Raw genomic sequence first — 13,393 nt, forward strand, 5'->3', positions numbered from 1 at the left:
TAACATTTATAAACTTTACACCTTTGGGCCAATTGCTTTACCTCAAGGAGCCTTAATTTCCTCATTTATAAAAAGAAAATTGTTTGGGCTCTCTAAAGTTCTGTTAGTTTTATAAAGCTGTACTTATTCACAGGCATTTGCTGGCTGTCCAAATAAACCTATGTCTGGTAGAATTTTAGGCAACAAGGAAGATATTTGAGGGCAAGAAGGCTCCATTGATAACGTTTCTTGGATCTGTACTGTAAGGCAAGCACTGAACACGGAGACCAGGGAAGAAAAAGGAGAAGTTTGAAGTCACAGTCTTCAGAACATCCAAGATGTGCGATGCTCCAATGAGAGAAATTATTAAGCCTGACTTCCTGTTTCCTTCTACTTTATGGGTTCTTCATATACAGTTTAGAGAAATTTCTTGCTTCCTCATATTCAGTACCGACACAGCACAACTGAGCTTGACTGTGTAAATACTTACCACTTATAATTATTTATGTGAGCTGCTCACTTTGTTTATTTGAATCTCTTAATTAAAATTTAGAGGCTCATCAAAGAATTAAAACAATATCTCACATGCTAGTAAAGTAATGCTCAAAATTCTCCAAGCCAGGCTTCAACAGTACATGAACCATGAACTTCCAGATGTTCAAGCTGGATTTAGAAAAGACAGAGGAACCAGAGATCAAATTGCCAACATCCATTGGATCATTGAAAAAGCAAGAGAGTTCCAGAGAAACATCTACTTCTGCTTTGTTGACTATGTCAAAGCCTTTGACTGTGTGGACCACAACAAACTATGGAAAATTCTTCAAGAGATGGGAATACCAGACCACCTGACTTGCCTTCCTGAGAAATCTGTACGCAGGTCAGGAAGCAACAGTTAGAACTGGACATGGAACAACAGACTGGTTCCAAATCAGGAAAGGAGTATGTCAAGGCTATATATTGTCACCCTGCTTATTTAACTTGTATGCAGAGTACATCATGAGAAACGCTGGGCTGGAAGAAGCACAAGCTGGAATCAAGATTGCTGAGAGAAATATTAATAACCTCAGATATGCAGATGACACCACCCTTATGGCAGAAAGTGAAGAAGAACTAAAGAGCCTCTTAATGAAAGTGAAAGAGGAGAGTGAAAAAGTTGGCTTAAAATTCAACATTCAGAAAACTAAGATCATGGCATTTGGTCCCATCACTTTATGGCAAACAGAAGGGAAGACAATGGAAACAGTGTCAGACTTTATTTTGGGGGGCTCCAAAATCACTGCAGATGGTGACTGCAGCCATGAAATTAAAAGACACTCCTAGGAAGAAAAGCTATGACCAACCTAGACAGCATATTAAAAAGCAGAGACATTACTTTGCCAACAAAGGTCCATCTAGTCAAAGCTTTGGTCTTTCCAGTAGTCATGTATGGATGTGAGTTGAACTATAAAGAAAGCTGAGTGCCAAAGAATTAATGCTTTTGAACTGTGGTGTTGGAAAAGATTCTTGATAGTCCCTTGGACTGCAGGGGTATTGAACCAGTCCATCCTAAAGGAAATCAGTCCTGAATATTCATTGGAAGGACTGATGCTGAAGCTGAAACTCCAATACTTTAGCCACCTGATGTGAAGAACTGACTCATTTGAAAAGATCCTGATGCTGGGAAAGATTGAAGGCGGGAGGAGAAGAGGACAACAGAGGATGAGATGGTTGGATGGCATCACCGTCTTAACGGACATGAGTTTGAGTAAACTCCAGAAGTTGGCGATAGACTGGGAGGCCTGGCAGGGTGCAGTCCATGGGTTTGCAAAGAGTCGGACACGACTGAGTGACTGAACTGAACTGACTGAATATGTTATAATAAAAACTAATGGAAATAAATAATGGCAGGGTGAAAGTAAGATGAGGTGTCAAACTAAGACAGATAATATATGCCAGAAGAGCCCTCAAACTTACTATGGGTCAGCCACAGATTTGACTCTGAGCTTCCTGACAGGTAATATAAAGAGAAACATGATCAGTTAGAAGGTCCAGGGTTCTTACAAGGTAAACAAAACAGTGGTTTAGAAGCAGCATGACTATTCCAGGTACCAAAAACAAAGAAAAATTTCTTCTAGGAGTACTAATACAGAAAATAGTGTATAATGTATTAAAGCTCACAATCTCAACATCATCCTTACAGTTAATACAATAATGTTTTATGGATTATGTCTACACTATTCTTCAACAGATAATACTTCAATGCCAAATTTCACTGCTTATCATATGTTCTTAAATTTCATGAAGCACAATAATACTAATGCTCATTATTTAACATTTCAGTTTAATTGATATCATTTTAAGTTTTATTGTTGAGAACATAAGATTCTGTTCATCTATGTTTAGTCTTCAGAGTTTGTATGTTCAAATATTTGTAACCATAGAAAACTAAATTTTACTGAAATCCTAAGAGAAGGATCTGGAAGACACGATAAACTTTCACTGAAAATGTCAACTTAGCATGCCTCTGTGACCCAGACTTCAAAAACAAGCAGGGTTCTCAAAGGTAAACAAACAAAACTATCCTGCCTCAAGGGGGTAAAAAAAGAAGAGTACCCGGTAACGATAACACAGCTTCAAAATAAATTGTTAGTATTGTGTTTTAAGATAAAACTATAATCACAAAGTCTCAGTTGACTTTTAAACACAAATGTAGCACTGTAAGTTGTGGATAATTTTTCTAATTCCTTGAGTTAACTTCATGGACTATTTCTCTATTGTTTATTCCCAGTTCCCTTCCTAGTCTTCCTGGGAATAAGTGATCTAACTGATCTATAGGATAAGCACTCTTATCACAAAAATTTTACATATATGTATATATAGTCTTTTGCTTGGGAGGCTATAATAAAACACCATCACAGACACAGAGGACAAATGTATGGACACCATGGAGGGGAATGGATTGGGAGACTGGGATTGACATATATATGCTATTATGTAAAAAACAGATAACCAATGAGAACCTACTGTATCGCACAGGGAGCTCTACTCAGTGCTCTTTGGTGACCTAATTGTGAAGTAAATCCAAAAACGAGGGGATACATGTAAATACATTAGCTGATTCAAGTCTGCTGTATAGCAGAAACTAATACAACATTGTAAAGCAACTATACTCCAATAAATTTTTTAAAACATTGATTAGGTGGTTTATAAACAACAGAAATTTATTTCTTGCAGGCTTGGAGGTTGGGAAGTCAGAGATCAAGGTGTCAGCAGATTCAGTGTCTGGTGAGACCCCCTTCCTTGTAGACTGTCATCTCTCACTATGTGTCCTCATGTGGTGGATGAGGCAAGAGATCTCTTCTGGGGCCTCTCTTATAAGAGCGCTAATCCCATTCACGTGGGCTTCACCTTCACAACCTGATTATTTCCCAAAGATCCCATCTCCTCATACCATCACCTTGGGAATTAAGGTTTTAACCTATGCATTTTGGAGGAACATAAACATTCAATCCACTGCATATACACATATGTATATGTGTGTGTATGTGTATTTTTTGTTTAATCACTAAGTCCTGTCTGACTCTTGTGACCCCATGGACTGTAGCCCACTAGGCTCCTCTATCCATGGGATTTCCCAAGAAGGAATATTGGAGTGGGTTGTCATTTCCTTCTCCAGGTGTATGTGTTTATAATATATTTTGAGATTATTAACAACCACCAGGAACTTTTAATATCAATGTTCAGAGTCTTGTCCTCCACAATAACTCGAGGTTCAGTAACAGCTTCTATTTCCTTTCGCCTCCCAGAAATTTTACTAGTTATCATAGAATGTCCAAATTTCTTCTCCACATCAGAGGTTGCTTTTAGGGGTCTGACATCATCTGAGGTGAGCACGCATCCCTAACACCAGCAAATGAATGTACCCGTGAGCTGATTTCAGTGCAGGGTCTATGGCTTATTCAACTCTGTGTCTCTGATGCCTAGCTAACAGTGCCTGGCACAAACAATGGGACCAAAATAAGGGTTAATCTGAACTGAATATGTAAATAATTTATCATGATAAGTAGAACTACCAAGGGTATTTATTCATGTCAGCTAATCAACAAGATTGCTTCCAAGAGAGAAATCAAATTAAGATCAGAAGATATACTAGATACAATAGGGAAAATGCTCTGAAGACATTTTCAAGGATAGCTTCATAAAGCTGAAGTATTCTTGTAAAATGCCTAAGGTAGATGCGTCAGGGACAGCATTTGGCATGATTACAGTGGCCCAGCTAATGCTATGAATAGTTATACTTGATAAGAATTTTAATATGGATCCTAAGAAGAGGGGGCAGAGGTAGCATAATTTTTTCATTTTTTCAAATCTTCACATGAAAACTGGAAGGGCAACTAGATAGCAAAGTCAAAAACCCAAGAACAACATTTACTTGAAAGTTGAATGACAAGATGCTGCTTACAAACCACAAAACACAAATGGGTGTGTAGGTGACCCATTAAGAGCCACAAAACTTGTATGGTACCTGCGTCTGTTTTATGGGGGAAACAAAGGCATCTTCTGATGGATTTGACAACAAAACCCCTGTATCAGTCAGATCCTTCAGGAAGGAAAAGTTGTTAGAGTCAGGAGTGCAAGGAAAAGGCAGAACAATGAGGAGAAATAGATGGGAGTGCAATCAAGATCGAGCCGAATATGAGAAAAGGAGTAAGAATTTCTGGACAAAAGTAGTATAGGTAAACAAACCGAGAAAACCCTGGAATGCAAGCCACCATGTTTTTAACACCGCACAAAAGACAAAGTTCTGTGAAATTAAACAAACAAACAAAAACTCTTCCCCCAAATCCTCTTCATTCTAAAGGTTCAGGAAATTTTCACATTAAAATGAGCTAAGGAAAACTATCAAAGTCAAAACAGAATTATTTGAAAAAGCAAGGATCTGAATCAACCTCTCTCTCTCTCTCTCTCACACACACGTACACACACACACTTCAGATTGTGGCTCATGCCTAGATCAGAGCTACCCTCTCCCTTACACTAGGAACCATGAACTATTAAAGACCTACTGCAAGGAGAATATGCACATCATTTTTCCAAGAACAGAGCCAATGAACCGAGTAGATCTATGCAGCTCAGGATTACAGAGAGCGAAAGCCATCACAGGGCAGCCCTGCCCGAGTCAGCATTATCCAAGCGGTACGTGTGAACTTCTTGTCAACCTAGACAGTGCGTGTTCATTCTTCAAGTCTCAGCTTACTTCCCCAAGGCAGTAAGAAATGGTGAAGTGTCTACATACAAGCTGACAAGCTAGCTTATTACTATTTCATGGTGCTGGCAGAAGACATGAGATGTCTAGACCAAAGACAGAGGACTTCGTGATGACAGGAGCGGTAGCCAAAGCTTCCTGTGTGCCGGGCCCTCGGGTCCTCCAAGGCTCTCGGGGATGGCGCAGGGCAGTCTGGAGAGTCGTCCACACGTGCAGTGGGCTGCATCACAGGGGAGGAGCACTGCACTCGGAGGCTCGCCACGTGTACAGTGAGCAGGCAGCAAGCCTATTTTTTGTCTCAGAAGATATTCCCTTACGCTCAAGATTGCCTGCTGCAAACCCAACCCTGAGGAAAGGTTCAGGAAAAGGGAGCTCAGAGCCTTGTATTCGTGGCATATCCAGCAAGAGCACACAGGGATGCTCAGGGGCCATTGAAGATTCCTTCATAAACATCTTTATTTCTTACTTATATCATACTGTGTTCTAGCTATCCACGTACATGTCTTTTTTTCCAAGTACACTTTGAGCTCATTAAGGACAGGAACCACGTGTTTACATATTTTATCTCTAGCAACTACCTAAGTGCAATGTTTAGTACTTAAAAAGGAGTCACCAAATGAGCAATGGATGTATTAAATCTACCATGGTTAAACGGGCATATCTCTCAAGCACTCATCTTGGTGAGAAAGCGCCTCTTGGTGGGCATGCTTGTCCCCAAGGCTTTCTTAACTGGCCTGCTCCTCATGGCCCAAGCTCTTGGGCATATATGTGCCACTAGGACAAATGAACATGTAGATAAAGGAAACACAACTTTTATAGATGATAATAAAGTTCAGAAACTCCAAGGACTCTCCGAATGGAGAAAGGGACTAGATCGATCAGATTTCCTGATGCTGTATGAAATTCTTTCTTCCCTTTGGGTCTCCTTATAGATGAGTAATGCCCTAGTCACATTTGCCTCTAGGTTGTAAAGTTGTGCTGCTTTATATTCCCAAGCCGCACAATGTGTCTTTTCTTTATGTCCAGGAGCATAGCTGGGAAAGACTGGACATTCGGGCTTTTATTAAATGCCAGGGCATATAAAAGGGAAACAGAGAAAGTGGCATCGACCTTGATGAACTATAAATTTGTGTCACACAGGCCCCATTTCATCTCCTGGGGCCTTAGGTAAGGCAGACAGCTGTGGAATTCCTGCTTTTAATTCACTGAGCTTCACTCCTTCTGATTCACACCATACCCTCCTCTGGATCAGGAGTCCCACTTGCATCAAACACTGTTTTGTCAAAAAGTCTGGTTTTCCACAATTTAGAGGCCTATACTTTGTCACATTGCCATCTGTGTGATGCTTCCCATTTACAGGTGACTGTACCCATTTTGTCTTAGCTTGAGCTGTGGTGACAAAGTGCCACAGAGACTTCCCTGGCAGTCCATGGACAGGACCCCATGCTTCTACTTCAGGGAGCATGGGTTCGGTCCCTGGTTGAGGAATTAAGTTCTCAAAAGCTGAGCAGCGCAGCCAAATATGTGCACTATGTGACTCAAAAAAAAAAGACATTTGTTTTCTCACAGCTCTGGAGGCTGGAAGCCTAAAATCAGGTGCCAGTGCAGCTGAGCTCCTGTGAGAGCTCTCTTCCTGGCCTGCAGACAGCTGCCTTCTTGTTTTATGCTCACAGGGCCTTTCTTCCATGGGTGCTCATAGAGAGATACTCCTCTTCTTCCAAGGGCATTAATCCCATCATGAGGGCTTCACTTTCATGGCCTAATCCAAAACCAATTACCACCTAAAGGCCCCTTCAAATACCATCACATTAGTGGTTAAGGCTGCAACACAGGAATTGTGGAGGAACACACTCAGTCCGTACCACACCTGGATAAACCAGGATACCCTCACATTTTAAGTCAGCAGATTAGCAAACTTAATTCCATCTGCATCATAATTCCTCCTTTTAAACATATTTATTTACTGATTTTTGGCTGCACGGGGTCTTCGTTGCTGTGCGACTCTTTCTCTAGTTGCAACAAATGCGGGCTCCTCTCTAGGTGCAGCGCACTGGCTGCTCTCTGCCGTGGCAGCTTGTTGCCGAGCACAGCCTCTAGCGTGCGGGCTTCAGCAGTGGCAGCTGCAGGCTCACGGCACCGGCGCGATAGTGGTGGCACCCAGGCTTAGTTGCTCCACAGCATGCGGGATCTTCCTGGACCGGGGATTGAACCCATGTGTCTTGCAGCGGCAGGCAGATTCTTTACCACTGGGCCACATGTAACCTAACATTCCCAGGCATGGGGATTGGGATGTATACATATTTGGGGGGAACCCAATGGTTTTCTCAAAAAAAAAGAAACTAGTAAGTAGCTGACAGGAGCTAGAAAATATTAGAGGTATGCATTGCCACTACTTCTGGTATTTACTTCCCAGAAAAAAATTCACTTACTGTAATTACTGGTGTCTCTCTGCTCCAAAGTGATGGAGTGATTTATCTGGTAGATAATTTGGGGAGAATAAATTAGGCATGTTCGACCTGGAGTCTGCCTTCTTTTGTGGGGTATGAGGTATCTATAGGAAAAACTCTTATCATTGCTCCTTTAGGGACTCTGTTCTGCTGAGAGCAAGCACTGACTGGAAGGCTGCAGGTGAGGCTTACTAAGCCTGGGTTCCCTTTCATAGAGGGTGAAGGGGAAACTGCCATTCCTGAGCTCAGCATCAGCAGGCCCACCTGGCAAAGAGACCTAAAGCCAAATCCTGCAATTTGGCTTCTATCGGCGATAACAGTGATATTTTGTCCCCATCTTTTGTCTTATTTGGCTCCTCCTGTCGTCTTATTCATTAAACTTCAGAATCCAGGTGAGAAAGACAAGTACATTTATTGACACTCTATCAGAGACCTCAAGAGGAAGCACTTAATTCATAAGACGCTATTTATTTCCCCAGGATGTCTCATTTCTCCATAAGTGATTATTTTCTGAGAATAGACCTTATTGCGGGAAATACTTTAGTACCACAATGATGAAGAGGCCAGGTGTCATATTACCTAAATTCAAACACTGGCCCCACCATTTAAATGTTGTGTGATACTCAGCAAGGTACTTACCCTCTTTGAGCCTCCATTTACACCTGTAAACAGGAATACTAATACCTAATACTTCTCAGAGTTGTTGTGAGTAGTAAGTCAGACAATAGACGTAAAACACATAGAACAGTGCCTCATTCATCGTACGCATTCAATGCATTATGTCGTATACATATTTGTATCTCAAAAGTTTTTTTAATGAAACGGGGTTTTCTGAAGCTAGGATATGTCTTATTTGACTTTATATCCCCAGGAAAAGCACAGAGCCTACCACAGAGCAGAGCTTAACACATGAATATGAGAAATAAAATTGAAAACTTAGGTGAGAGAAATGTTCTAACATATAGCACAATTTGTCTGCTAAGCTTAACAGCTAATGCTAGAGATTAATTACCACTTAGCCAGAAAGTCAACAGAATATATGGTTTTTAAATTAATTGCAAATGCATTTTGTCCAGTTTTGCATTGGAAACTGTCTTTCAAGAATAATCCCAAAGCATTTTACTATTGCCTGGTGCAATCAATTTCAGCTGAAGCTGAAACTCCAATACTTTGGCCACCTGATGAGAAGAACTGCTGCTGCTGTAAGTCACTTCAGTCGTGTCCAACTCTGTGCGACCCCATACAGGGCAGCCCACCAGGGTCACCCGTCCCTGGGATTCTCCAGGCAAGAACAGTGGAGTGGGTTGCTAAGAGTCAGACACGACTGAGAGAACTGACTCATTGGAAAAGACCCTGATGCTGGGAAAGATTGAAGGCAGGAGGAGAAGGGGACAACAGAGGATGCGATGGTTGGATGGCGTCACCGACTCGATGGACATGAGTTTGAGTAAGCTCCGCTAGTTGGTGATGAACAGGGAAGCCTGGCGTGCTGCAGTCCATGGGGTCGCCAAGAGTCGGACATGACTGAGTGACTGAACGGAACGGAACTGGGGCAATTATGAGTCACTCCTGCCCTCTAGTGGAAAAAGTGATGTAATGCATATGAAGGCCATATTCTTATCAGCTAAATGACTCATCCTCTTAAAAAATAAAACAATTTTTTATTCAATATTTTTCTAAATACCCATCATTTTATTTCAAAATTTGTATTAATATCTATAGTATAAAACTTTTATTTGCATTTGTAATTTAGTCCATCTGGGAAGTCAGTCATATTAAGTATGTTTCACTTTTTAAAAATTTGCACCAAGTGTAATAAATACATTTCAAAATAAATAGACATGTGAAAATTGCAACAAAAACCGCAAGTGAAGAATGCCATTTAGAAGTATAACAAGTCGCTCAAGAGTACTTCTAGTCTGTTATTACTTAAATACTCATGACTAATCCCTCCAGTTTCTAACCTCAGTTTTCAAACCAGTTCCAGATCACTGAGGCTCTGCAGACACACAAGTAGCCTCAAATTTAATCCAAAATTTTTTTCTGGGCATCTAGAATGTGCAAAAGTTGGGAAAGAGAAAAAGTTGGTGGAGTATACCAAAATGAAAAAGATATAGTCTCTACATGTAAAGAGAGAAGTACATACACACGTATATCACTAAACTGGAAAGAAATGTTGGAATACGATTCTGTTGGTGGTACAAACTCAAAGACATGAAAGTAAGGGAAAACTTTGCCCTGAAATCTTCCTAAAGTAAGTAGTAAATGAATAAGCTCTTGAAAAACAGATAAATCTTCAATAAAAATAAACAGGGGGAAAGTTACCTCAGATAGAAGAAAAAAAATGAACTAATAAACATTAAGGAAACGCACAGATTGAATTTTGGAAAAGATGACTAGTCAGGCATGGATGCAATGGCAGATATATTCAGAAATGAAATCAGAAACATGAGCTAGTTACAAATCATGCAAGCTGTGAATGTCCTCCAAGAAATTTGTACTTTTCATCTATGTCCAAGAACAGTTAGTGAAGAAATTAAGAGGTCACAATAAGACTCACAGTTTTAGAAATAAACATTTTACTCTAATTCAGAAGATAGAAAAGAGAAAGTCTAAAGCTAAGGAGATCAGTTTTAAGGCCACCGCTAGAGTCCAGGCCTAAGAATCTGGACTCCGGCAATAGAGAAAGAGACACTGACACAAGATGCTTCAGGAAAAGAGCCATCAAGACGGCAGAGCAAGAGGACGTGGAGGTCACCCCCACAAAGAACACGTCGAAACTGCATCTGCAGGTGGAACAGTTCCAGCTGCAAACTGGCAGAAGGACTCCTATATAACCAAGTCTGTAAGAAAGATACACGTGTAATCGGGTAGGACAGAAGAAGAGATGAGTCAGGACCTGGGCCCCAGGAGGGGTCTCAGAGGAAAAGGGAGATCGGATGGGCAGAGACCCACCCCAGGGAGTGAGTGGGTTGAGCCACAGACTGGGCATCCCAGTCCTGGGGTCCTGTGTGAAGGAGGCAAGCCCCCTTGGCTGGCCAGAGAACTGTTGGGACAGAGAGAGAGGCTGCAGAAGCCTAGGCTCTACCTGTGAAGAGTGTGCACAGGATGACTTGGCATGAGAGGTGTGCTCCAGAGGTGACGGGCTTCCCACCTCCACCTCCAGCCCCAGCCTGAACTGACCGAACGCTCCTGCCCTGCTCACTTCACGTCACAGCGCAGCACTGGACCTGAGGCAGCCAGAACTGGGGAGAAAAACTCAACCCTGGGACTCAGAGGAGGCGACGTAGTCCCATGGTGGAGCCTAGGTGGGGCAGCCGTGGCCACTGTTGGTGCTTCTTCAAGCAGCACCCTAGAGGCAGTCCAGCTTTCTGGGAGCAGCCACTTTGTCACAGCTCACTCCCTAATACAGAGAAACCACACAGACCTCACCTCCCGTGCAGATCAGGTTCAAGACAATCAGCAACAGCAGAGGCTGGGAACATGGATCAGCTCGGAGACACAAAGGGGTCTTGTCCCCAAGGCAGGGCAGACAGACATCTGTCCTGCAGCTGCTGAATTTCCTGCCCCAGCCCAGTGAACACTCCAGCGCTGAGGCACTGGATCTGGGGCAGCTAGGACTGGGGGAAAGACTCCGAGGTAAGCTGTGTCTAGGTAGAACCACAGTCACCTACACAGGCAGCGCAGACGTCCTCTGTATGCCCAGCAGCCCCATTTGCTTCAGCACTGCCCTCCTCTAAGGAAAGGGCCAAGGGCAGGGAGAGGGGAAAGGGCACGCTCGATAACCAGCAAGGACCTACTATACAGCACAGGGAACTCTGTTCACTGTCATGTGGCAGCGTGGATGGGAGGGAAGTTCAGGGGGAAGTGGATACACGTGCATGTATGGCTGAGTCCCTTTGCCATTCATCTGAAACCATCACAATACTGTTAATCAGCTATAGTCTAATACAAAATAAAAGGTTTTTTAAAAATTATAAGAAAGTGTAAGAAAAAGTTGAGCAAAAAAAATAAATAAAATGACTACCATGAAAAAGGACTTCCATGGTGGCTCAGATGGTAAAGAGTTTGCCTGCAATGCAGGAGACCCGGGTTCAATCCCTGGGTTGGGAAGATCTCCTGGAAGAGGACATGGCTACCCACACTCCAGTATTCCTGCCCAGAGAATCCCCATGGACAGAGGAGCCTGCTGGGTTACAGTCTATGGGGTCGCTAAGAGTGGGACACAACTGAGTGACCAACACCTTCAATCCAGGTAATGTAGGATTTATAAAAGATATAAAAATTGTTCACAAAGAGGTGCAAACTGAAGTGGTGGGAGGTAGAAAGGCATGACATAACCAAACTCTACAGATAGATGAAGGATGAAGCCTGTGGACAGATCGTTAGGGAATCTGAGTGTCTCATCTTGTGGAATGGCACACCTATCCAGTTACCAAGCTAGCAGAAACTCAGGTGCCATCTTTGACCTCTCTTCGTCACCACCCACCATGCCAGCTGATAATACTGCCACTCCATCTACTTCTCTTCATCCTCACTGCCACTTTGCCAGCTCAGGCCACCATCTTCTCTTACACACGTGACTTAAATGCTCTCTCTCTTTTATTTTTAATATGTAGAGAAAAGACATACAGATACAAGAGGGAGATGATATGAGAGCTTGAAACTGGCATATATACACGACAGAGTGTAAAGTAGATAGCTAGGGAGGACCTGTTATAAAACACAGGAAGCTCAGCTTGGTGCTTTGTGATGACCTGGAGAGGTGGGATGGGAGTCGAGTGGGAGGGAGCGGATTTACGTATACACGTGTCTGATTCACTTCATTGTGCAGCAGAAACTAATACAACACTGTAAAACAACCATATTCCAGTAAAAAAAAATGTATTAAATATTTCTTTTTAAGAAAAGTTATTTTTTGAAAGTAATGTTAAAAAATTCAAAACTTTCCCAAAGGTATACAATAAACATTTCTCTCCCATCCCAGGCCCCCAGTGACACAATTCCCATAAAAAGAGGAGACCCAGCTAACCAAAGTTGTGTAAGTCCTTTCAGAGACATTTTATCCCTACACAAGCATATATGTATTTATGTTGGTTTTCTTTCCCCTCTGTTCACTCTGTTCAGGACCTTGTTTTGCCCCTTAATAATACAAACTTTCTTTTTCACATTTGCAAGTGTATCTGTGGAATAACTATAAACTTATAATGTATTTACTCATCTATTTTATTGGACAGTATCTATTACTCCATAATATCAGCAACTATTAAATTTATATATTTCTGTTTCTTTTTCCTGCTCCTCTTTACTCTTCACCCCAGTAACAGCACATTCCCATTACTTAAACTACAGAAATGTTGGGGGCTTTTTCCCCTTAGGGTATAGTGTCTTTTCTGGAAATTTTTTCTCTGTCATTTTTGTCTGAAATATGTAGATGCAGCGATTTTCTATATCTATGCATTGGAGAAGGAAATGGCAACCCACTCCAGTGTTCTTGCCTGGAGAATCCCAGGGATGGGGGAGCCTGGTGGGCTGCCATCTATGGGGTCGCACAGAGTCAGACACGACTGAAGTGACTTAGCAGCAGCATTCATATTCTTACTTGACCACAATTGTTCTCAGTAACTTTTCCTCATATATTATGGTTCAGGGCTAGAGATTTCATCTAATTTTTTTTCAAAGATTTAATTTGCATTTCTGTGTTTTGTTCTTATCTTCCATT

Source organism: Capra hircus, chromosome 1 (assembly GCF_001704415.2).
Source record: "Capra hircus breed San Clemente chromosome 1, ASM170441v1, whole genome shotgun sequence".
Lineage (NCBI taxonomy): Eukaryota > Metazoa > Chordata > Mammalia > Artiodactyla > Bovidae > Capra > Capra hircus.